We start from the raw sequence: 22,565 nt of genomic DNA, 5'->3' as shown, positions 1-22,565 counted from the left end.
TTTATACTTCCTTAAGTGTGCTTCTTGTTTTGATGACAAGCAGCAGGAACACCACGCTGGATAGTAAGAGCTCCAGCAAATTCTGCTTGTAGAAAAGATACAAACTTTAATATGTGTTTTTATAATATCCGCATGGTGCACGTATATTGATGCTTATCTCCTGCACACATCAAGACAAACAGTGACCATAATCTAGAGTAGCACCACTGTTACTGGTGGAATTGCACTAATTTATCAGTAATGTAAAATGAATACAGAATTTAGTCCATTTGCTATCAACAAATAGACTATTTTTAAAAAGAAAAAATGCTCTGTGTTGTAGGAAGCAAAATTTTTAGTCAAGTTAATGGGACAAACTACTGAAACTGCTTGAAAACCGTCAGGCAGGTGTTTATATCCAAAAGGGTTCTCTGGCCACAAGCTACCCCTTTCATAGTATCTCAAGGTGTGATACTCAGAGGTGGTGTACAGATGGCTTTCTAAAGACTGCAGGTAAAACCTGCTTACGGTACATATCTGGTCTCTCTAATAATGAATGCTACCCCTTCAATAACAACATAAAGCACAAGGAGTTAATAATTATGAGCAAACGCTGGTATTACATTATTAGAGTCTGTAATTTTGGAGCCTTTAATGAGCTGATCAGAAGCAAACTGCATAAGCAGGCGGCCTGAGAAGGACCGGATGGCAACACTGGCACTGCACGAGGTCACGAGGGGCACGTGAGGTCACTATTATTAGCCACGAGATAAGACCTGCTGGAGATTCTTTCCTCAATAAGAGCATCCTAAAAATAAAACACTTTACTGCCCTTGAAAATTAAAGCACCACTTTGCATGTCCATTTTACTCCTCGTAATACTTAAACTACCTGATGAAATGAAAATAAACTAAGCTTTGCAGTTTGGATGCAATTTAGGGATTAGCTGAGGGCTGAAGTAGGGAGGTAATTCCTCCCCTGTGGTACAAGGAGAGCACTGAAAATAGTCGAAGGAGGCATTTTCCCTGGTGATCCTCGGGGATGGGAGAGCAGGGCAGTGCTGGACTTGCCCCGCCGCAGGGAGCCTTTGCTGGAGAAAAACTCTGCAAAGCAGCCCGTGTGCAAGGGGTGCAAAAGCCTGCTGCAGGTTTACTGGCCTGGGCACTGCCTCTTCATTCACTGCAAGAAATCCTCCCCAACTTGCTGTGCTTTGGCCAACAGTAGGCCTGCAAAAGGCACTGACCTCTCCTTGCCCAGGTTGTCATTGCTTATGCACAGCACACGCTGCACCGAGGAGGCTGGGGAAGGCAGAACAGAGGGGGAGCAACAACTGCAGCAGTTGTATTCAAGATATTTGACTTGGTTGACCCTTGTGCTGCGATACCTCTGCACTCTCCTTCCCTACCCCCATGGCTGGGAGCTCAATAAACCTTTTTTGAAAGCTGCCCTTGCTTCATTTGGCCCCATTCAAGAACTGTAGTGCACTAAGACAGTACTTGGGAAACCGGGGAACAGCAAAGCAAAGTGGCTTATGGCAGAACTAGGAAGAAGACCCAGATCTCTGCCATCCTTTGTTCAAGACAAGTCTGTCTGGCCTTACCCCAGTATATGCTTTGGAGAAAAAAAAAAAAAAAAAAAAAAAAAAAAAAAAAAAAGGCCATGCCCGGAATGAATAATTATTGTTTTTAAAGTACTGCAGAATAGTTCATCTTCTTTCCACCCATGACAAACAACACGCAACTCTGCAAAGGTTTTCTAGTTCAAAGACATCAATAAATAAAAATAAACAGTCTATTTTGTAATCCATCTTTTGCTTACAGTAAGCATTAGATACAGAGATATTATTGTTTCGGTCCCCAGTGGCTTGTTAAGCCTACTCGAACGTCTTGAGACAGACAAAGAGAGAATATAATTTGCTATGTGGTGGGTGTCTTTTAAGCCTTTTGGGTCTCTCCTGCTGCAGCCTGCGGACATGGGAATTTCCACACGTGGCCCTAGGGACAATTTTCCCCTCTGCTCACTAAGTTTCCAACCCAGCACACACCGGGTGCAGCCCTGGCACGGGGAACACCAGCAGGTCCCACAGGCTTGGCAGGGCTGAAAGCCATCTCTGTGCTAATGGGTTTGTCCTCTCCTGGTCCCTGGGATGGTGGTGCTGAGGGAGCCTTCTCCTTCCTTCTCCCTCGCTCCGCGGATTAAAAGGCCACAGGGAGGGGGGAGGGCTGAGCAACAGTATTAGGAGAGGGATTGGTGCACATCTCGTCTTTTAGCAGCAAGTGCTCCGGTGAGCTCCCCTGCAGCTTAAAATCAGCGACCAGGGCTCCTTCAGGGCAGGTAGAGGAGACAGATTTGACCTTGAGATGAGGAGCAGCACTGCGTACTGACCAGAGACCCTAAACTCCGAAAACTGGCACCAAACCAGATGTGGTGCGAGTGTCCTCAGCCACTATGGCATCTGCTTGCACATGGGACTGCCTGGGGACAAGAACACTTCAGTATCAGATGCTACTAGAACAAGAAGATATAATAGAATGAGTTTCTGTCAGAAGACCCTTTTCAATTTGTTACTTTTACATGAGAAAAAGATGAGGATGAATAGTGTCTCAGCTCACTGTAAGATAAACAATCACTGAGGTCCCTTGACAGCGTGGCTTTTTACAGCAGGTACCCATGAAGCCCACCTCTGGGTGCGTGTTTGATGCAGCTCAGACAGCACGAGCACTTATGTTTTTTGCAAACACTTCACAAAGACTGTAAAAGTTTAGGGAAGGGAGAGAAAACTCCTTCCCTATTAGCTGTGCTGGCCCTTATCTTAGCCTGAAGTTACAAATGAAATCAATCCGAAGCATATATTTAGCCATGATGTATTACTCCTGTCCCAGTGCCACTTGCTCATATGTTCTGTCACCCTTCCTCTCCCTTTCCTTCATCTGTTCAGGCTCTTCTAGTTGATCATCCTCCAGCACAAGGTTTGTCCTTCATCAGCAACGGAAAACGGGACCTGACCCTGCCTCGAGCCCTACGAACAGATGTAAACATAACCCAAGATCTGCAAGTCCCTGAGGGACCATGAATTGATCACTTTGGTGGCCAAGAAGTGCGGGTAACAAACCACCAAGCAGCCACCCGGGACGCTGAGCGTGACACCACAAGAAGAAACACTGCAGCAATTCCTCCTGCTGCTGCTTCCCGCTGCCACCCTTTCCAGCATTGCTTCCCTAAGCTCCAGATCTGCAATATAGCCACCTCAGCTCTATTTTCTGCAAATTCATCCCGTCTTGGGCCCAGAGGACAGGGGGAATAACTATCACCAGCTCTCCCTGGATTTGGCAAAACCCTGTGGCACCAGTGGCAGCTCCGAGCCTTCCTCCGAGGCCTGCTGTCCATCCACACTCGCACCCACCGCCTTCCTCCCCATAACAACTGCTGTATTCCCATCACCACTTCCAGCTGGGATTTCAGCATTAGCACCAAAACCCTGCTCTCATCTGTCAACCTATCTGCTCCCCTCACCTTGTGCCTTCTGTGGTCTTTCTATAACGGAGATTAAGGAACTGAAGGGGCTTGAAAGTAACCATTTATTTTAGCTTTCATCAAGGCAGGATCATTCACCAATGACACAGGTAGCATTGAGGCAGAAGAAACATCCCAACAGGACAGCAGTGACTTTTGCTGTCATACCTCTGGTTTCTGATGGCTGCAAGTGACTCCTTAGCTCCAGCCACAAATTCAAGCTCTGTTAGCATCCCATCACCACTAAATCCTCCCCCTGTCCTTCCACAGCAAAGCTTCTGCTTCCTTAATACCATAACGATTGAAATTGCAATTTATGATTTCTTAACCATGGAGAGTAAGGCAGGAAAAAAGTGCCTCCCATAAAGTCTTGTGCAAGGCAGGTTGAAGAAAACACATCAGCAATAAGAAACGCGGCATGGATTGCCCCAGCCTGCTGAGTGCAGAAGTAATTATTACACACAACAGACACAAAGCTTGAAACAACCAGGAAAAAAATCTCTTTGCTTCTCCCATGTTTTCTGCTAAACATGGTGAATATGGTCTTTTCTAAAGCCCATTAGATTAACATGCTGCAATTCTGCACAAACAGGAGATGCAGTTTCTTTGTCCCGGTTTCCAAACTCAGATCCAAATTTCACCTGGCAAATACCAACTGCCATCACAGGCAAAATACTATGGGAAAAATATACAAGTGTAGAGGGTACTACTTACTCATACAGGGCTTTGAGTTTGGAAATCACTTTAATGTTATTTTAAATGTGCCTTTGAAACTGTTCTTAACCAAAGCGGGGAGATGTGTGCGCAGGGGCTGCTGGTGCTAGCTACTCCTGAAAGGTAGCTAAGGAAAACAGGCTTTGTGGCAGGCTTAATTTGGTCCGCAAGAAAAAAAATTGCCTTTGGAGCACTTTTTGAGGTCCGCTGGCATACAGGAGTGATTTAAACAGTCCTTACTGTTGGAAGTATTTATTCTGATAATTCTTTAGTTGCTAAATTTGTGGTTTGGGATTAAACGCAGCAATATATTTTTAGGGGCCTGATTAATGGTCACAGGTGGATTTAGCTCCAGTGGTCGAGGTGTTTTCTCTCCCCTGCTGTCAGTTTTGGTTTATTTTAATACTCCGGCCGCCGAGCGCGGGCACATCTCTGAACTGAGCAGCCTCTGGGCACTGCGGCAGCCTCCCATGGCAGGGCAGGGGACAGCCCAGCAGGGCAGATGCTCCGCACCAGCAGTCTGGAATCACAGCTCTTCATTTCCCTTAGATAACAAATTTTATAAAGCTTTTTAAATTTATTTTTTTAATATCATGACTCAGTGACAAAATGTGCGTGTCATGGCAGATTTGGCAGGGGAAAAAAAGAGACATCTTGGTGTCAGGTAAAGCAAAGCTGGTGCCTCCCTCGAGTCGCCCTCTCCGGGGTGAATCCCAGGGGACCCCCTCCTGAGCCCCAGCCCTGCCTGGCCGCGGGGCTGCTCACACGGGGAGGCGGGGGGGCGACAAAAAGACCCCCTCTCTCTCCCTCTTCCTCGCACCCCCCCCGGCTCGAAGCGAGCAGGATAAGCAGCCCACAGCCCGTTTTCCACGCAGGGCTCGGCAACGCCGGCCCTGCCGCCCAGCCTCCCGCATCCCCGGTCTCCCGCTGCCGGTTCAAAGTTTTGCTGGGGGCACCGCAGCCGCTGGGGGCACGGGGGGGCGGCCGCGACCGCTGCTACCAAAGGGCCACCTCGGCGCCCCCTCGCCCCTTGCCCCCCCCCCCCAGTTTGCAGGGGCCGCCCCATCCTCTGCGCCCACCCGGCGCGGCGCCAGCCTCCCCCCGCCCCCGGGATACAGCGCGGAGAGGGGGCGATGCCCGGGGAGGGGGGGTGGGGGGGCGGAGGCGATACGGGACGACACGGAGAGCCCCCCCCCCCCCCCGTCCTGCCAAGCCCCCTCCCCTCCCCTCGGTACTCAGCTCTTGACTTTGCCGAAGGTGCCGACCCCCAGCGTGTCGCCCAGCACGTAGTGGCCGATCTTCACCCGCCCGTCGTGCTTCTGCTTCTCGGCCATCTTCGCCCCCCGCCGGCGGACCACAATGCACAGGGCTGGCCCGGCACGGCTCGGCACGGCACGGCACGGCTCGGCACGGCGCAGCGCAACGGGCGTGCGCAGCGGGGAGCGGCGGCGGCGACCCGGGCTGGGTGCGCGGGGGCGGGGATGGGCGCGACCGGTGCTGATGGATGGGATGGGATGGGATGGGGAGCAGCCTCCCGGGACTGAGGTCGGCCTCAGGGATACCCTCGCCGAGGTGCATCTGCCTGCAGGTGCCCCCCCGTGCTCGGGGTGGAGCCCGGCGGAGGTGCCGCTGCCCGCCCGGTGCGCCCTCCCCGGGATGCGCCCCCTTCCTGCTGGGGGGGGGGGGGTCGCCTTGGGGTGTCCCCTCTTCGGGGGGCTGCTGGTTCGGGTGGCATTTGCTGGGGGGTTTTGTCTGCCTGGGGGTGGCAGCCTCCTGGGGGTGCAGGAACCTAAGGGTGATGCTGGCCTCGGGATGCATCCTGCTTGCGTGAGATGCTACTTAGGGTGAAACCCTCCTTATAGTGCACCCCCTGTGGGGTGCACCTGTGTGAAAGTGACACTGTCCTCTGAGGGACACCCACCTGAGGGTGGCAGCGTCCTTGGGGTGCACCTGTTTGGGGGTGTCACACCTGCTTGGGTTGCACCCATCTGCCCTCAGGGTATGTCCTCCTTCTGGTGCACCCTCTTTGGGTCGATCCCCCCTTGTGGCATACCTGGCTTGGGGTGACACCCAGCTTGGGGTGCACCTGCTTGAGCCTGACACCCTCCTCGTCATGACACCTTGCTTGAGGTGATATCAGCTAGGGGAATGGTGGCAGGTCCATAGAGCACATCCCCGCAGGAGGCATGGTCCAGCGTGTGCCCTGTGAGGCCCGGCTGTAGGTTGGGTTGGGAGATGAGATGGGCAGGTGGAGGGGATCGATGAAAACAATCAATAATGGGCAATTAAATAACATGGGCTGGTGGGGATGGGCAGAAGGGAAAGGAAGGGAAGGTCTGGCTTTGGGTGATGGAGGTGCTGCCTGCTTCTAGCAGCTGCTGGCTGGGCTGTGGGGGCTGCTGAGCGGTTCATGCTTGGCAAAGCAGCTACAGGAGCCTTCCTGCAGGTCACTTGCTGTGTTAGTACAACGGAGTGAAACGGATTCACAGGGAAGGAAGCATCCGTACATCAGTCAGTGCAGCCAGCCGAAGCCATCTCCACATCTTGGCAGTGTTGTCAGCTGCTTCTTGTGAGCTAACAGCTCATCCTAATGATAGCGTTATCCGTTCCTTAGCATTTCAGCCCTGGGACAGCCTAAGGTCTGCTATGGTAATGTTGTAAATTAAATAACAACACAGCCACTCTAAGTGGGTTAATTCCTCTTGCTAGAGCTTCTGTCTCATTAGAAGTGTACTTTAGGGGAGAAAAAAAAAGCTATCCTGAAGGAAACACCCATTCAGCAATCCCAGCTCTGTTCTGTAATTAAGATTCCCCTTTCACTTATTAAGAGGAAAACTGCAACTCCAAAAAGAAAGCCCCTTTCCCCACTGTGCAAAAACTGAGCTCAGCAAGCAGCTGGTACAGGTTTGTTTGATATAAAGAAGTGATGGTCTGCCTCCTTCACAGCCCCGTGGCCTCAGCTGCATGGTCCTGGGACCCCTGTGAATGTTGTCCTGGGACCCCAACATCACATTAAAAAAAAAAAGGCATGCTCTTCCCAAGTAAGCAGCATGGCTGAGCACTGAAATAAATGGACCTTGTGTATTTGAAGTGTGGTCCTGCCACATTTTGATTCTAACATCTCCAATACTGAACTTCGTTATTCAGCTGCGAGAGGTAGCAGAAGGCAGCCAAATGAAGTCCACGTTCTGAAATAATAAAGAGCTATTTGGGAAGGTGTATAAACAAAGGATGTGTGATAAAATAATGACCAGACTATACAGCTGTACTGACATAAATAATAAAATGACGACTTAATTCAACAAATCCATTCGTGTAAATAAAATAGCAGTCTCAGGGTAGAGACAAGAAGGTTGCTGCAGTATAAAACCATATGTAGTGTAATGAAACCATATCTGTTCAATCAGAACAATAACTGTACATCAGGTTGTAAGAGAAGCAGTATTTACAAATAACAATATTACTATCTTATCTGAGGTTTACTATGTCTTGGAAAGCCTATGAAAACTGGTCTTCAGGCAGCTGCGAACACATCCATCCGTGCAAGTCTTTACCTTGCAAAGTCTCAGCAGCTTGCTTCACTCCTTGCACACACGAGCGCATGGGGTTTGTTTGATCTCTGCTTCCAGTCTTGGCAAGCCCCGAGCCTGCCTGAATGAGGCACCACAACAAGTAGGTGAGATCTCGCATGGTATTTTTGTAATGGTTAAATTAATGTGTTTAACAGGAGCTGCTGTAAGTAGGTGTGTTATTTAGCCTTGCTTGTTTCCTAAAAGTTGGTAGCTAAGTCTTGGAGCAAACTGATGCATCATGAACGTTGATGTAGCCTATTATTACACACAGACACCAGTAAATAGAAATATTGACTTAATACGATAATATTGAATTAATACCAATAAAGTTTTTAATCTGCAGATACATTTTCTGGGCTTAACACTTCCAGGAGACACCCAGAAAGCCCTTTGCTCAGAGGCAGACGTGTCTGTAGGTGGGTGGGCACCTTCCACCCCCACAAGATCGCTGGGAGCAGTTCTGCAAAGATCTTGGTGTGCTGCAGGAAGGCACCACCATGGCTCGGGTTCCTCACCTATGCTTTTCCAGCCACCGTGTGCTAGCAGTTGGCTTTTCTTGTTTGGGGGTTACTAAATGCATCCTGCTGAGGCTTGTTCTATGTTCTGTTGTTCGTGCCCCTTGTTACACCCCAGTGCAACCCAACTCATATCTGGCTGTGCCTATGCCTTCCCCAGCTGCATCTGGCCCTGTGGGGATTTCAGCTTGGCACCCTGAACCTCTCAGCCTGTCTGGGGATGCGTTAGGATGCTGCCCTTTCTGGCTCAGGCTGTGTTTTCTGGTTCAATGTGACCAAAAAAAGACTAGGAATGCTGTGCATCTATTTATATGGGAGCTCAGATTCGGGGGCATGCCGTCCAACTCTGGTAAGTGCCCTAAATCTGTGGATTTTCAGTAGGATTTGATTTCCCGAGCTGTTTGGAGGAGATGGTTAATGAGATAATGCAGCAGCGGGTAAATTGTGGCATGTGAAATGATTTATTTTGAATGTTTCTGAAACTACATGCATCAGAGGCTTATGGACACTAGATTTGTAACCAAGCAATTTCCATTTATATTATGTAACTGATGTTATTTATCAAACCCCACGCGCTGGCCAAGAGCAGATGTTGAACTACAGTGCTACGGTGTTGGAAATGAACTTTTTGGAGGATTAGTTATTTGAAAAAAATCTTGTGATTAGTTCATTGTGATGTAAGCATATTCCAAAAATGTAGTGCATATGGGTCCAAAGTGTATTATGTTCTTTTCTGTATTAAGTGAAAATCTGGACTGTGTGGCAACATATGATGCTCTGCTGGGGATGTGTGCTGAAAACCCTCCCTGAGTCAGGGGAGGCAATGAGTGTGATATTTCTGACATCCTAAATAAAACACTTCAAGCATGCAACATGCTAAACATTTGTTTAATTAGGAGACTGCTGAAAAGAGCCTGCTTGCACCACCAAAAATCTGATTTTAGAGGCCAAATGTGCATGTAATGAGATACCTCATCTCACTAGAAGTCAATAATAATCAATTACTGTTGTTTTTGTATGCTCTGCGATGGTTTATCGGGGCACTTTGGGGTCATTTGTAAGGCAGATGTGTACACTACTCCTTTTTCTGCAGTCACGGAATTGATCTTTTAGGCTGTATCTACGAATGTGTAGCACGACATGGATTTACAGTGAGCTTTACGGGGACTTTATTTTGTTTCTGCACAGCCTCACCCTCCTTTTCTTTACAAATACAGGCAGCCCAGCTCCAAATCCTGGGAGATAACTTCTAGCAGTGCAGAGGGAAAAGCAGTGACCGTGTGAGCTGCTTATAGCATTTTTCTGTGGCTTGCCAAGTATGTTTTCTTTCAGGGCATAATCTGCGAGAGCTGGCAGACCTTTTCTTGGCTTTGCCTAATTAAATCATCTGGGAAAGGGCTTGTTGGTGAGGAGTCTGAAGTGTGTCCTCACTGCTATTTTGCACCCTTCTCTTTGGACCAATGAGGTTATGCTCCAGCGACCAACTCTGTAAAACTTCAGGATTTGGTCCTTTGCCTATAAAGTCTATCCAGCCTCTTTTGACCTTGCTATAAAATGCTATTTAAAGATTCACAGCCTTGCAGAATCAGTCCACTATTTCCTTGCCTCTTCTGTATTTTTGTTCTGAATCAGAGGATTGCTGCAAACAGGGTGGAACAACATGTTCTCCACGTCCACAATGGCCAGGACAAGAATAGGGCTAAAATTAAACCACAGACAGATGGTATGAAATGAAGAAATGCTTAAAATGAGGCTTGTTGAAGCATCAGAACCTATTTGTTTGGGACTGTGAAGTGCAGATGTTCCTGCCTGGGGCAGAGGGATGCTGTGAGGTCAGTTCCCGCACATCAAGTGTTTGATTCATGTTCCAGCCAGGGCCTTGGGATTTGGGTTCAGCCCCTGTGGGATGCTGGGCAAGCTGTTAAGGGCTACGTGAAATTTAGGGCTGAAGTCCCCAAAGTGGGAGAGGTGAGCTGAAGTTGAAAAATCATGATCCGAACCTCTGACTCTGCTGCTGCCAAGCCCTGATGTTTAGGTGGCTTTTTTTATTATTATTATTTTTTAATTTATTTTTTACTATTAAGCTCCCCAGATGGGAATCTGCCAAAAAAAAAAAAAAAAAGCCAAACCTCTGTTTTTTAACCCAAACAGCTCTGTTTTTACCAGCACTGAACTGTGGAGTTACCTAGCCCAGAATAACCCAAGCTGTGGGCCCTCTCTTGTGCCTAGTACCTGGGTGCCCAGAGAGCACCTTTAGCACCTTGTGGTACCTGCGACTTGGGAGAAAGCTTTGCTTGGGGGAAAAGAGTTCTGGTTCCCTTTTCCAGTTGTGGCTACGTATAATCTTCCATCACCAATTTTAAAATAAATCTAGATCCTTTTTTTTGGTTGTATCTCGCAGTCTTTGTGCTTGTTCCCTATCCTCACAACTTATTCTTTTTCCTAGCCAGCATCTGAGAGGGTATTTCAGGCTGGAAACTCTCCGACGTGTTCTGAAAATGTATGTAAGTATTGCAGGATGTGATGCATTGTGGCAGGATGCTGGTGTGGAGGGTTGGCTGTCCTTTCGAGAGGTTTGTCCCTGCTGTTATCTGGGTTGGATTTGAGCTCTCCTGGCCCTATCATAGCACATAGTGCTGCTTGTGTGTGTGTTTAACGCGCGGGTTGTTCCACGTGAAACACCTCTCTCTGGGGCTGGCACACTCGGAGGATCACTCTCGCCCTCTCTCACCTCGGTGGCAAACTGAGAAAGGTTTCCTTCAGTCAGCTGGGGGAGAAGGGGAGGATTTATGAATTGGAGAAATGCATTCCTGGTGTGGAATAGGCACATTCTGCACCCCCACCCCCCCGGCTCAATAAAAGCACCATTTGTGTGGCAAATAGCCAAGGGTTTTATGAATACAGCTCTTACTTTCTCCAGCTGCTAGAAACCTTTCTCGAATATGAATTAAAATAAAAGCCATGCTAGACACTTTTAGCACTCATAATTCTGCTATTTTTGGGCTGTGGTGTGGAGTCCTTGCATCAGAAATCTCGGTTTGAGAGGCTTCTTTCAAATATGATTAAACAGAAGGAAACCTGAGAGATGGATGACTTCAATCTCATACACGACAAGGATCATCAGGACCTTGATGCGATTGCATCCCCAGATCTGATGTTTCCCTAGCTCTTGTGGCTGAAATCCCATCCCTGATATCTTTATATAGACTTACCCTTCCTTCAGGAAACCATTGGGGTGTGTTCTTGAGAAATTGGTACATGCTGGGTTAGGTGTTTTTAATAAATCAGCTACACAGGAGAAGACGAGATAAGGACTGCCATCCATGCATGGGAATCTCCTGGAGGTTTTAGGAAAGCATTTTTCGTTACATCATGGGAATGAGCTTTGGTAAGAGAAAGGGGAAACCATGGTAACAGCAGTGAGCTGGGTGAATTGTGAGTTTGCGTGGCAGGGAGAGCTGCGTCTGGGTGACTTGTCACGCAGGCAGGCGTGGGACAGGGACAGGCGCTCACTCCGGTGCGCACGCACCGTGCGGGGGAGGAAGCGGTGTCTTCTGGAGGAAGGATTTGGACAGTTTACAGTCAGTGATTTTGTGCAAATATCAGCCCTGTGCTTACCTGTGTGCAGGTACTTCCCTGCTGAGTGGGGCTTTTGCCTTGCTTGAAGTCCCTCAGGAGGGTGGTACCACCTGGGCAGCGGCTGCAGAGGCGCTTGAGGCATCCCTTCCCTGCAGTGTCTGCAATCCAGCTGCCCCTCTTGCTATAATATATTCAGGCCAGAGCCTGAATTATGCTGCTTTTTTTTTTTTTTTTCTTACTGTCTTATTTCAGTGGCTGGACCCTCCCAGCTGTTCTGTGTGCCTGTACTCCTGCAATGCAGGCAGCTGGCAGTGAGAGGAAAAAATCTGGACAAATGTAAATCTCACCTGCTAAGATTTTGAAGGTGAATCGTGAAAATGTGCCGGAGGGGGATCTAGTTGTATATAGGCTGTGGTGTCATTAAGATGGAGTGGATGCGAGTTACAGGCATTCATTAAACAATCATTTATTCCTAGACCTATGCATGGCAGGGAGAGGTGAAACAGAGCAAATCCTTCCTTATAAATTTGTGTGACATGGCAACGTGATGGCTCAATCTATTTGCACGAGCTGTAGGGATTTTTCACTTCTGTTGCATCAGTCTGAATCCCAGGCAGATCTGAAATAAACAAAAGAGCCTTCTGGAGACCACAAACTGTCTGAAGGGCCCTTGTACCTTTGCTTTTGGTCTACACTCAGAAATTTGGATTATTGCTGGCTGGTAGGAAAGAGTGGGAATTCCCCTCATCATCCCAATTGTGTGCATCAGTCCCTTTCTGTCGGGGTCATCTTCTGGGATGAAAAGTTCAGTGTCTGCAATGGTTGTGCTGAGGCTTCCCCAGAACTGATGCTCAGAGGTAATTACGTGACGCTTTGGCACCTTTTTTATTGTCTGTGAGTTGGAAACTTGTCTGAGGCTCTAGCAGCACTGCTCATGTAGGTCACCAAGCTTAACGAGGCAGCAATGGGAAATGTGCGTGAACTGCTGCACTCGTTTGTAGAAGGGACTTAATTATGTAGAAAGTTTGATGGGAAATAATTGCTAAAGGCTTTGGTACATGAACAAGTTGCCATTGTCAAAGAAGTTCTCAGCCACCAGCTGCTCCACGGGAGCTTTGCGTGCCCAGGCTTACCCTGGTGTAGATGTGGAGCAAGCTGCCATGAATTTTCTTGCTTTCATACAAGTATAAGGCATTTTACGTGGGCACTAACTAGAGATCACCCCAAATGGGGTAACATTTTACACCAGAACAACATGACTGTGTGTCACAACCTTTGAAGCATGTTGTGGACATGTAAGCTCTCCCACTTACAGCACTCGTACGTCTTGTTTCTCTTCAACCTGCGTGCCTTACTACCATGTAAAAAACCTTAATGAATTAAGGCCTCACCAAAGGGGCATTACTCACATTTTACTGATCAGAAGATAAAACACCAAATGACACTTAATAAGGGGTGTTTTCCCTGATTCCCAGGCTTCTGAGTTAACCTCTAGACAGTACTTTCTTTAATAACTCAGCAGCATATTGTGAAAATAAACCTAAATCTGGCTGTCCATGTTAAAAACAAACAAGGCAAAACCTCTTTCATAAGAAATAACAATCTTTCAGCTATGTTTTGTGTGTCTTAGAAACAACCCCATAACACACTAATCATGACCACCGGACATATGCAGCAATATTACTGTATAGCTAGGAATATCATCTTTTGCTTAGGGTATATTGTCTGCGAGTGCATCAATATAACTTTCCACTCTGCTTGATATGACTGCTTTTATAAGCCAGGATATCATTTTACTAGCATGCTATCGCAAGGTTGTGCAATAGTATGATTTTTCAGTTTGTTCCAAAGCATACTGAAAACACTCTTTTTTCCCCATGTGATTCAGTGTATGTTGTATTGGAAATGTGCTGATTAATTTGAGAAATAGTATATTGTAATGATCCTGAAAACATTTTCTGACCAATTCACATGATAGAGAACTTCATCCTACGGTAGCATTTTTGTTCCATGTGTTGTCTAAATGGAAGCGACTCTCACAGCTGGTCTTCCCATCAGTTTTTCCCCTGCTGCCTAGAGATTAGATCTTCTAATCTGTTTTTATCGTTTCTGAGAATCAGCCATGCTGTTTTAGACCCCTCTGCCCTGCCAGCACTGTGGAGCGAGCACTTCCAGCTTCAGGGTGCCCTCTCAGCTGCAGGCCATGGGATGGGCTGGCCGTGGGAGCCGTGCTCACATCCTCCCCAGAAATCTTCAGAGACCTGTTCCGAGATGAGAACGTGAGGCTTTCACAGCCCGCTTCAGCAGAAATTAGGATGTCTTTGCCAAGTTTCCTGGGCTGGGAGGAAAAATCTAGGATATGCAGATGGAGGTGGAATCTCATGAACTTCCCCGAAGAGCCCCAACACCGCCACGTGTCGCTGTACGGCCTGGCGATGGATGTGGCAAAGCTGCAGCAACAAAATGGGGTATCAAAAGTCCCCGACTGTCATAGCTGGCCTGCGCTGGGGTGTCTGACAAGTGGGAAACGGCTGATGATTTTGGGTTGTGTAAATGTGGCATGTGGAAATGGAGTCCCGCTACGTTTCACGGCCATCTGAGTCGCACATGTTCGGTGAAGGCGCTTATGATTTGGCTGTTATCTCTGTATGAGGGAGAAGTGGGAGATAAATCTGAAGGTTTTTCCAGACAAAAGGAACTTATCAAGTAATACTGAAACAGGCGGCTCGGAGCCAAGTTGGGATTTGGCCCTTGTTTTGAGCTGAGTAGATAGAAACGGTGGCCAAGGATCAGCTGGAAAACCATTTAACCTTTTTGAGATTGAACAGCGGCTTTTGCTGAGAAAGTCTCAGTCGAAATGCAAGCATGATAAAAATTGAGAGCAGTGATTTGTACAGTGATTGACAGCATGTCATGTAGGACAACGTACTAGCTCACCTCCTGAAGGTTATACCATGTATGATCATGTATTCTGATGAGGTGGGGCAATAAAATATAAGAGGTAATAGAGGAAAAATGCTGCTTCTGATTCTTTTCACCTCTTCTGATGTGACTTTCCCTTACCCTGCACATCTCAAAATCTGTTTCAGGGCCAAAATCTCAAAAATCTGTTGCTAGGGCCAGTGAAATTAGAGGGATTAGCTCAATAAAATTCATGCATTCTAATACTGGTGACCTCTTTATTTGCTGAATTCCTCCCTGTTGCATTGTGGTTCTCTGACCTCCAGCTCATGTTTGCTGTTCCTTCATTTGACCATACTTTTTGTGAGCCCTTATTCTTTTTCTCTCTAGAATGCCTAAGTTGATTTTTAATTTTTTTTTTATTTATTTTTTTAATAACTTGGCTCCCTTCTTCTCTGATCCCAAGGAGCAAGGAGAAAGTAATTTAAGACTTGGAGAAAGCTTGTAGTTGGGCCACCGCATTTTCCTCATCTTATTGTTGTGTGTAAAGGCATGAGAAGAAGATAGCTTCCTTGCTGAGCTAGGATATCTTTGTGGGATATTTCACTGTATATCTATGATGACTTCTAGATTAATTGAAGAGTAGTATTCATTTCAATTGTGTTCTCCCTGTAAGTGATGGGTGCTGCTTTTCCTCCTTTCTAAAGCGACCTGAGCTGTATAGATGAGAAACACTAGATAGGATCAGGGTATTATTGTCTAATGGCTACTTTAGCCATTTAAGGCATTCCGAAGCTATTGTAAAAAATGATTCCTCTCCAGTGGCTTAAGTGAGCTGGTTTTGCTGTACTGTGCCTAAAGGAAAGAAATAAAAATCAGATCCATCTCATGCTTACCTGTGCAGTGAAATGACTCTGGATGGCCAGATTTTCATACTACACATGTATTACATTTTTCTTGTCTTGCAGAGCAGCTGTGGTACCCGGGTAGGCTTCAAATTTCACCTCTGGTCCACAGTGACCAGCACTTTACATAGGGTCATGATGCAGGATGCTCTTGGATCTCCATGTAAAGTACAGGAAAATTTTACTCTTAAGGCAGTCCTGGTGCTTGCTGGCCCCTAGTGAAGAGAGAGTTTTATTTTGTGGTGCTCTTGGCTGGAAGGAGTTCTGAGACCTTGCTGTTTATCCTCCATTTGGAGTCCAATGCTAGCTTTCCTGTTTTTACAAAGGATAAAGTTGTTGATTGTAGGTTTGCTACAGGATTGTTACGAGATTGCTGAGAAAAATTCTGCAAGAACTAATTTCCAGCAAAAACCTCAAATCCAATTCTACTCCAGCTGCGCTGCAGAGGTCTTTAGTCTGCCTTCTTTAACTTCAGCACTAAGCAGTATCTTTTAGGACAGCCTTCCAGAACAAAACCGTACCAAAACAGAGCACATTGCTTAAACCGTTTCTAATGGCAAAAGTGAGACCCATTGCTTATGCATGATAGGAAGGCATTACGGTATTAAAGATATGCAAACCTGTGGGACAGGTAGTTATAATTGCTTGATATTTTCCAGTTATTTTTAACTGATGTATCATCTGATGCTCATCCCTCTTCATAAAATGCAGAGTAGCTCAAAGAATAGAGCTCCTGAAGTCTTTGTTCAGGCAGCATTTTATCAATGTTTGGAGATCAGCAAGAACTAACAAAACCTTAAGAATTTCTCTTAAAGAAATTGGAGATGAAAACATCTGTTAGGTTGCCTTTTCTATCCTGTAGGGAGTGTATATGCTTCTTAGAACAGGGCTTGTCTTTGCACAGCACTTAGCACAGTGGGGTTTAGAGCCATTGCTTGGGATCCCTAAGCCCTACGCACAGAGGTTGGTTAATGAGAGCACAAACATTTTTCTCTTTAATGAAATGCTACTATTATTTCAAATACTTTGTTAATATTCCTTAATTATTCTCTCCTTGTGATCATCCCCCTCTGCGTTATCAGTGTTTTAAATGAAGGACTTCTGAAGTATGAAAGATTAGATAAGGAAACGTTCAACATCAAGAAGCTTTTTGCTCAGAGGGGCTTTGAACAGGACTGTTGTATTGATTTGTTAAACCGGAGCCTGTGTTTTATCAGCAACACATAAATCAAATGGCACGGTGCACAAGAAATGTACTTACAGTTTCCAATAGGCAAAGAGATCCTGTTGTCTGAAGTGCTTCTGCTTCATGGTTGACATAAGAGAATGAAGAGTATTTTTTGTTGTTGTGTTGTTCTCTTTTTTTTTTTTTAATGGAGAATGATGGAGTAGGTCTATGAGAAAAAAGACTGAGCTCATTTCAAATCCAAGGGAAGCTGTTTTGCTCCTGATTCATGAACTGTCGTGTGTTACAGACCGATCCAGCCTGGCTCTGACAAAACCCATGCCCTGAGCCCTTTTAAAAACTGTGGCACGTCCGGGCAGGGTCATGCACACAGGACTGGGAGGGAGAGTGAGAATGCAGCTCCAGGAGCAGGGTAGCCCATTGCATGGCTGTATAGCAGCGGCAGCCAAGTGTTTTTCTCAGGGGAAACTAAGGATTGTGAGCCGTGATGTTCCATCCTATCTGAGAGATTTAATTTTGTCATAAAACAACACATAATCAATTTAAGCCAAGCTTTACTATCACAGGTCTAAACCAAAATAAAGTCCCACTACCTTGTTGTACAGGTTTACCTTCTGTTAAACGCTGGCTGTTGTGTCAAGCGCAGGATGCCCTGCTGCTGATGCATTGGGTGATGTTGGGCAATGTCAATGTCCAGCTATGCATTTTAGACCTCCTTTTAACTTCTCTCTGTCCTGCAGAATACAAGTGTTGATGCAGGGGAGGAAAGAATGTAAACTGGGCTACTTGAATTGTGCTGAAGAAACCAAGCAGAGTGTAAATAACATCTTTGATGAAACTTTAAGCTGCATATTGCTCAGGAAGCCCAACACAAATGTACGTCCTCCAGGTGGGAGGGTGTGGTAGCCCCCTGCCTTGCATCCTGCTGGCTCTTTGTCCATGTAGCGTGCTCTCCAGCTCCTCCTTCAAGCCTCAGGCTGGGGGTAAGTGCAGCAATTTCACAGGCATCACCACCCAGTGGGTCTTAAACACGCAGCAGGGATGGGCCCGGCCTGACTGAGATCAGTTCTACCCACATTAAAGTCAATTAACTTTGAATGGGTAGGAATGAGAGCAAAATTTAGCCCGGCTTGTCTTCTCTGTGAAATATTTCGTGTTGGCTGAGATGAAGTCTCACCTCTCTCCTCCAGGCAGAGGCTGCTGTGTGCGAGAAGGCCAGGACTTACACAGAGCCATTAGCGCAAGGGAAAGAGCTTTGATCTCTAAATTGCACCATTTGAAATTGCAGATGAAAAAAAAAATTAAAAAATGAATTAATAAACCAGCAGCAAGCCTGCGAGTGAATCACTGCAGCTTCTCCCAGAGCAGCCTGGGTGCTGAGATGGGAGCAGGGCTCGGTGGGAGCCAGGCGTTGCCCCGAGGGAACTGAGCTGTGACCATCCCTCCAGCCTCATTGCACCAGAGTGGGTGCGTGGCATTTTGGGGGACAGGCAGGGGAAAGCAGGGTTACCTGCTGAGGGGGTGCAGCCCAGGCAGACGGCTCACTTTGCACTGTAGTGCTGCTCTGCGGCTGCCAGACCAGACCTGACTTGCACCCTGCCAGCTCTGAGCAGGAGTGGAGCAGCCGGAGCCCGGTGAGCAGACGTGCCCCGAGGATATGTCTGCCTTGTGGCGTGGAGGTGAGACAGGCTGGGATCTCGGCCACTGGGGTTGTGATGTACCTGGAATATGTGGTACTGGGATCCAGTTCTGGGGTGGGGTAAAGAGGAGGAAGAAGGAGGATTCCAGCCTCAGAGAGTCTTGTGATGCTTTGGGGGACTGAGGGCTTTATGGGCTGGCATATCCTGTGCTCACCCTATGGAGATCATGCAGGAAAGTCACGGCCAGCAGCACAGTGCTGGAGTTAGGGTAAAATACCTGCCTGTCCTCCTTAGGATGCACAGATCTTGGGGGCTGACTCAGCATTGTCACCCTGCACCCTGACACTTGGACATGCCCTGGCACTTTGGCTGAATGGTTCCTCACCTGGAGACCAAAACCATCTTTGAGGGGTGCAGCAAGAGGTACCTCTTCGAATCCATGAAGAATTCTCTTTTGTTTGAATTCACCACGCTGGCTTGTGGAAATCTATCCAAAGTTTCCCTCAAAATCAGAACAGCCCTGCACAGGACCCATGCCACCCACTGAAGAGGTGGCTGTATCCCACTTTGGTTCACTTTACAGTCAAATGAAGAGAAATAGGCACTTCCCATCCTGGGGCAGCCTTCTCTTATACATCTGATAAATTCTTTCCCTGAAGTGCCAGTCTTTGCACTAGTTGGAAACAGGTTTTAGATGGCTCCAACAGATGTTTTTCTCTGAAGGGACCCCACCTCCTTATGTTTGGTTATTCCTGAAATTGTACGTTAGAGAAAAAAGAAAAAAGAAAAAAGAAAAAAAAAAAGAAAGTCAAAGAAGCTTTGTCAATCAAAAATCACAGATGAAGGTCTTTTCCAACCTAAATGATTCCATTCCTATTTAGTGATGGGACTCAGTAGGTCAGATTGATTGTTGGACTTGATGATCTTGAAGGCCTTTTCCAACCTAAATGATTCCATGATTTCCACTGAGATTTTGGGAAACAGCCTGGTGTGAGCAAGCAGCTTAAAGCCGGAAGGGTGGCAGCAGCTGTTGGAAGAGGAGCAGAGCAGACCCCAGCAGCTCCTGGCACCTGCGAGGGCTCCTCCAGTCTCAGCTCTGAGCACTAGATGGCATCCAGAGTGAGGAGCTGGGGCTCCTGGGCTCTGAAATGACAATTGCAGCTGGGTCCAAAAATACTGATGACAGCTGGATAGGGGGAAAAAAGAGGGGAGGGGAGGTGGAGTTTTTCCACTTGTGCTACCATCCCTCAGAGGTTTTTCTCTGCTGAGCTGAGCAGCGTGCCATGGAGCAGGAAGCTATGGTGAGGGGATGGAGGGGGAAGGCACTGTGCCCAAGTCAAGGTGTGTTGAATCCCCAGGGGCTGTTTGCTCACATCCTTTTTTGCCAGGGGATGCTGCCAGCCTCAGCAGTGCTCGAGCATGCTGTGTGCATTGCTGTCTCTTCATCTGCTGGCCCTTGGTGTCCCCTGAGGTGTGCGGTCTGGGGATAGCTGCAGGTGACTGGAAATGCTGCTGGTAGACGTCCCCTAATGAGGGAATTAACTTTTACTTCACCTGGTATAATAAATAAGCCAAACTGTCCCTAGGCCATTACTGAGCTTTGGGAAAAAGCAGAGACACCACAAGAGGTGGCTCTTGGCCAGGTGGCAGTTCCTCCTCTTTGCCTTGGAGATGTCTTTTTGGTGGTGTGGGTGAGCAGGGGGAGCATTTAGCATCCCCCCAGTCCCATCCCACTCCTCTGTGTGCTTCAGGGAGTGCTCAGCTTCTACTCCGGGCAGGATTACTCCCCAGTTTGGGGAGTAAATGTCTGCAGGAGCCAGACAGGAGAGCAGATGAGTAAGTGGCCGTGGGCAGCCACAGGCAGGAGGAGAACAGCGCTCCCTCCCCGCCTTGCCTGTGTATGACCTTGAGTTTAACAACTGAACGACTGCTGTGCAATTGCCAGCATCATTTATGTGCTCAGGATCACCCTGTCTCTAGCCAGGACGCCCCAGGTCCCTGTGCATGCTGGAGGTGGCTTGAGCACTGTTAGGTTTTTCTGGTCACTTCATTGCCTGGAGGTCCTGCACCAACCTCATCACTTTGGGTCTCATCGCTACCCAAAACACATTCTCCCTCTAAAACACCTTTGTGCCCTTACATTTTTTATTTTGTCTGTTTGTTTATTTTCTTTTTTTTTTTTCCTGGTGTGAATACAGCTCCAGGAATGCAGGAGAGCTTTACTGAGGTTCGCTTGGAGTTCAAATAGTTTTCTTCCCCAAAGTATATGTACCTACAAGAAATAGCTTCAGCCCGAGCACTGGGTAATGCTGAGTTACTACAGGCTCCTGTTTGTGTGCCTGTTCCTTTTACCTACAATTATGGGGAAATTGCCATCATGTAAGCAGCAGGCTGTATGAATAGCTTTATTATTTATTATTATTAGGCCTAGATGTGTGTTTTTCTTTAGATCGTATCAGCACAAGAAGTCACAATAATAATAGCTTTTTGGCTGCTGGTGGACTAGCCAAGTTTCATTTCTATGGACCATGAAACTTTTGAAGCAAGGTGCTGTTTATTGCTTTCTTTGTAAAATCGGAGGTGTTAAACAGGCGGAGAGGTCTCTGCTTTCTCCAGGCTGAGTTCCTGCGAGGGCGGTCGTGTTGTACTCGTCCTCCCCAGCTGGCATCAGCAAAAGGGTCTCTTGTTACAGCCTGGTGCCAAGCTATTTTAAGAAGCAGGATTCCCCTTTTGGGGAATTTTTCGTCATATCAGTTTAACTACTGTGGTCATTGTGCATTTTTTTTGTTTGTTTGTTTCATTCTGTTCTACCTCCTGCCTTCAAGTGGGATGTGAAAGCAACAGTGTCTAAATTTGTGATATCTTGGTGCTATCTGAGTGTGGGAAACATGACCAGGGATGGATCAAAAAATAGGAAAAGATCGTGTCTTCTCCCCACGGTCCATTATCAGGAGCAGCGGGGGTTGTCTTCTTTCACTTTTGGATCCCTCTTGTTTCGAAACAATCTCAGGGTTTTGAAAGAGGATTTTGACATTTACTGTTTGGTGTTGGCAGGACTGGATAAAGGAGATAAAGTGGCCTGTGACAAAGCACGCAAGCTATTTGTGATCTATTGTGCAACAACTGTCAGTGAATCTGTCTTTGTGTGTTTAAAGTGTATTTCTTGACATTTACTAGCAATTTTAAAGGGATTTACTCTTTGCGATTTCATAATCCCTGGTTCAGAGCAAACCTGCAGATTTTGAAAATCAGAGGAGACCATTAACGCCATAGTCTCTGGATAGCTCAAGCCCCCTAACTTCATCCTCTTCTGTACTGAGCCCAATACTTTTTGTTCAGCCACTGCATATCTTCCAGAAAGGCGTTCAGGCATGGCATGAAAGTGGAGAGATCAACCACTAACCCAACAGTTTGTTCCAAGATGTGATCATTATCAGTATTTAAAATAAAATAGGTAATTTACTGCTCATTTTTCTTCATGTGCCTTTGGCTAGAAGATGACTTATGCCCAAACAAACTTATAAAAGCAAATATTTATTTAGCTCTTTCAAAATAAAGCAAAGAAGAGGGTAGATATATTATAGTGAATCTGTGTGGCTTTCAAGAGAAAACAGAGCAGCATCCTTCCAGTGGTTTGATGTTGTGGTCTGCACGCCTTTGTAAAATCATTTGAGCTGTATTAAAGTCAGTATCATATCCTGAACATCATTTCTTTCAGTGGCTTTTCTTCTTTGTATGTGTTTCTTCAGTCTTTTGAAATTCAATGTCCCGAGAAAAATTAAACTGGCACAGAAAAGTAAAGTAGGAGGGAAGGGTTGTGCACTTAGGGGAAAAAAAGGCATTTAACTGCGTTCATGGAAATGTGTGACAAATGAAAGCAGGCCACAGGCCCGGCTTGACCCTTTCTGGCTATTAGGCTACATTGCAGGATAATTTGGGAAAATATTGTAGACAGACAGAGGGCGTGAACCAAGTGGTTCATCCTAAGTCAGTAACGTGAGGGCTGTAGTAGTTTTGTAACATCCTGCTAACCCAACAGTGGATCCTACCACTCCTCGAAT

Source organism: Cygnus atratus, chromosome 8 (assembly GCF_013377495.2).
Source record: "Cygnus atratus isolate AKBS03 ecotype Queensland, Australia chromosome 8, CAtr_DNAZoo_HiC_assembly, whole genome shotgun sequence".
Taxonomy (NCBI): domain Eukaryota; kingdom Metazoa; phylum Chordata; class Aves; order Anseriformes; family Anatidae; genus Cygnus; species Cygnus atratus.
The sequence above is the reverse complement of the archived record's forward strand: the minus strand, read 5'-3'. Positions refer to the sequence as shown.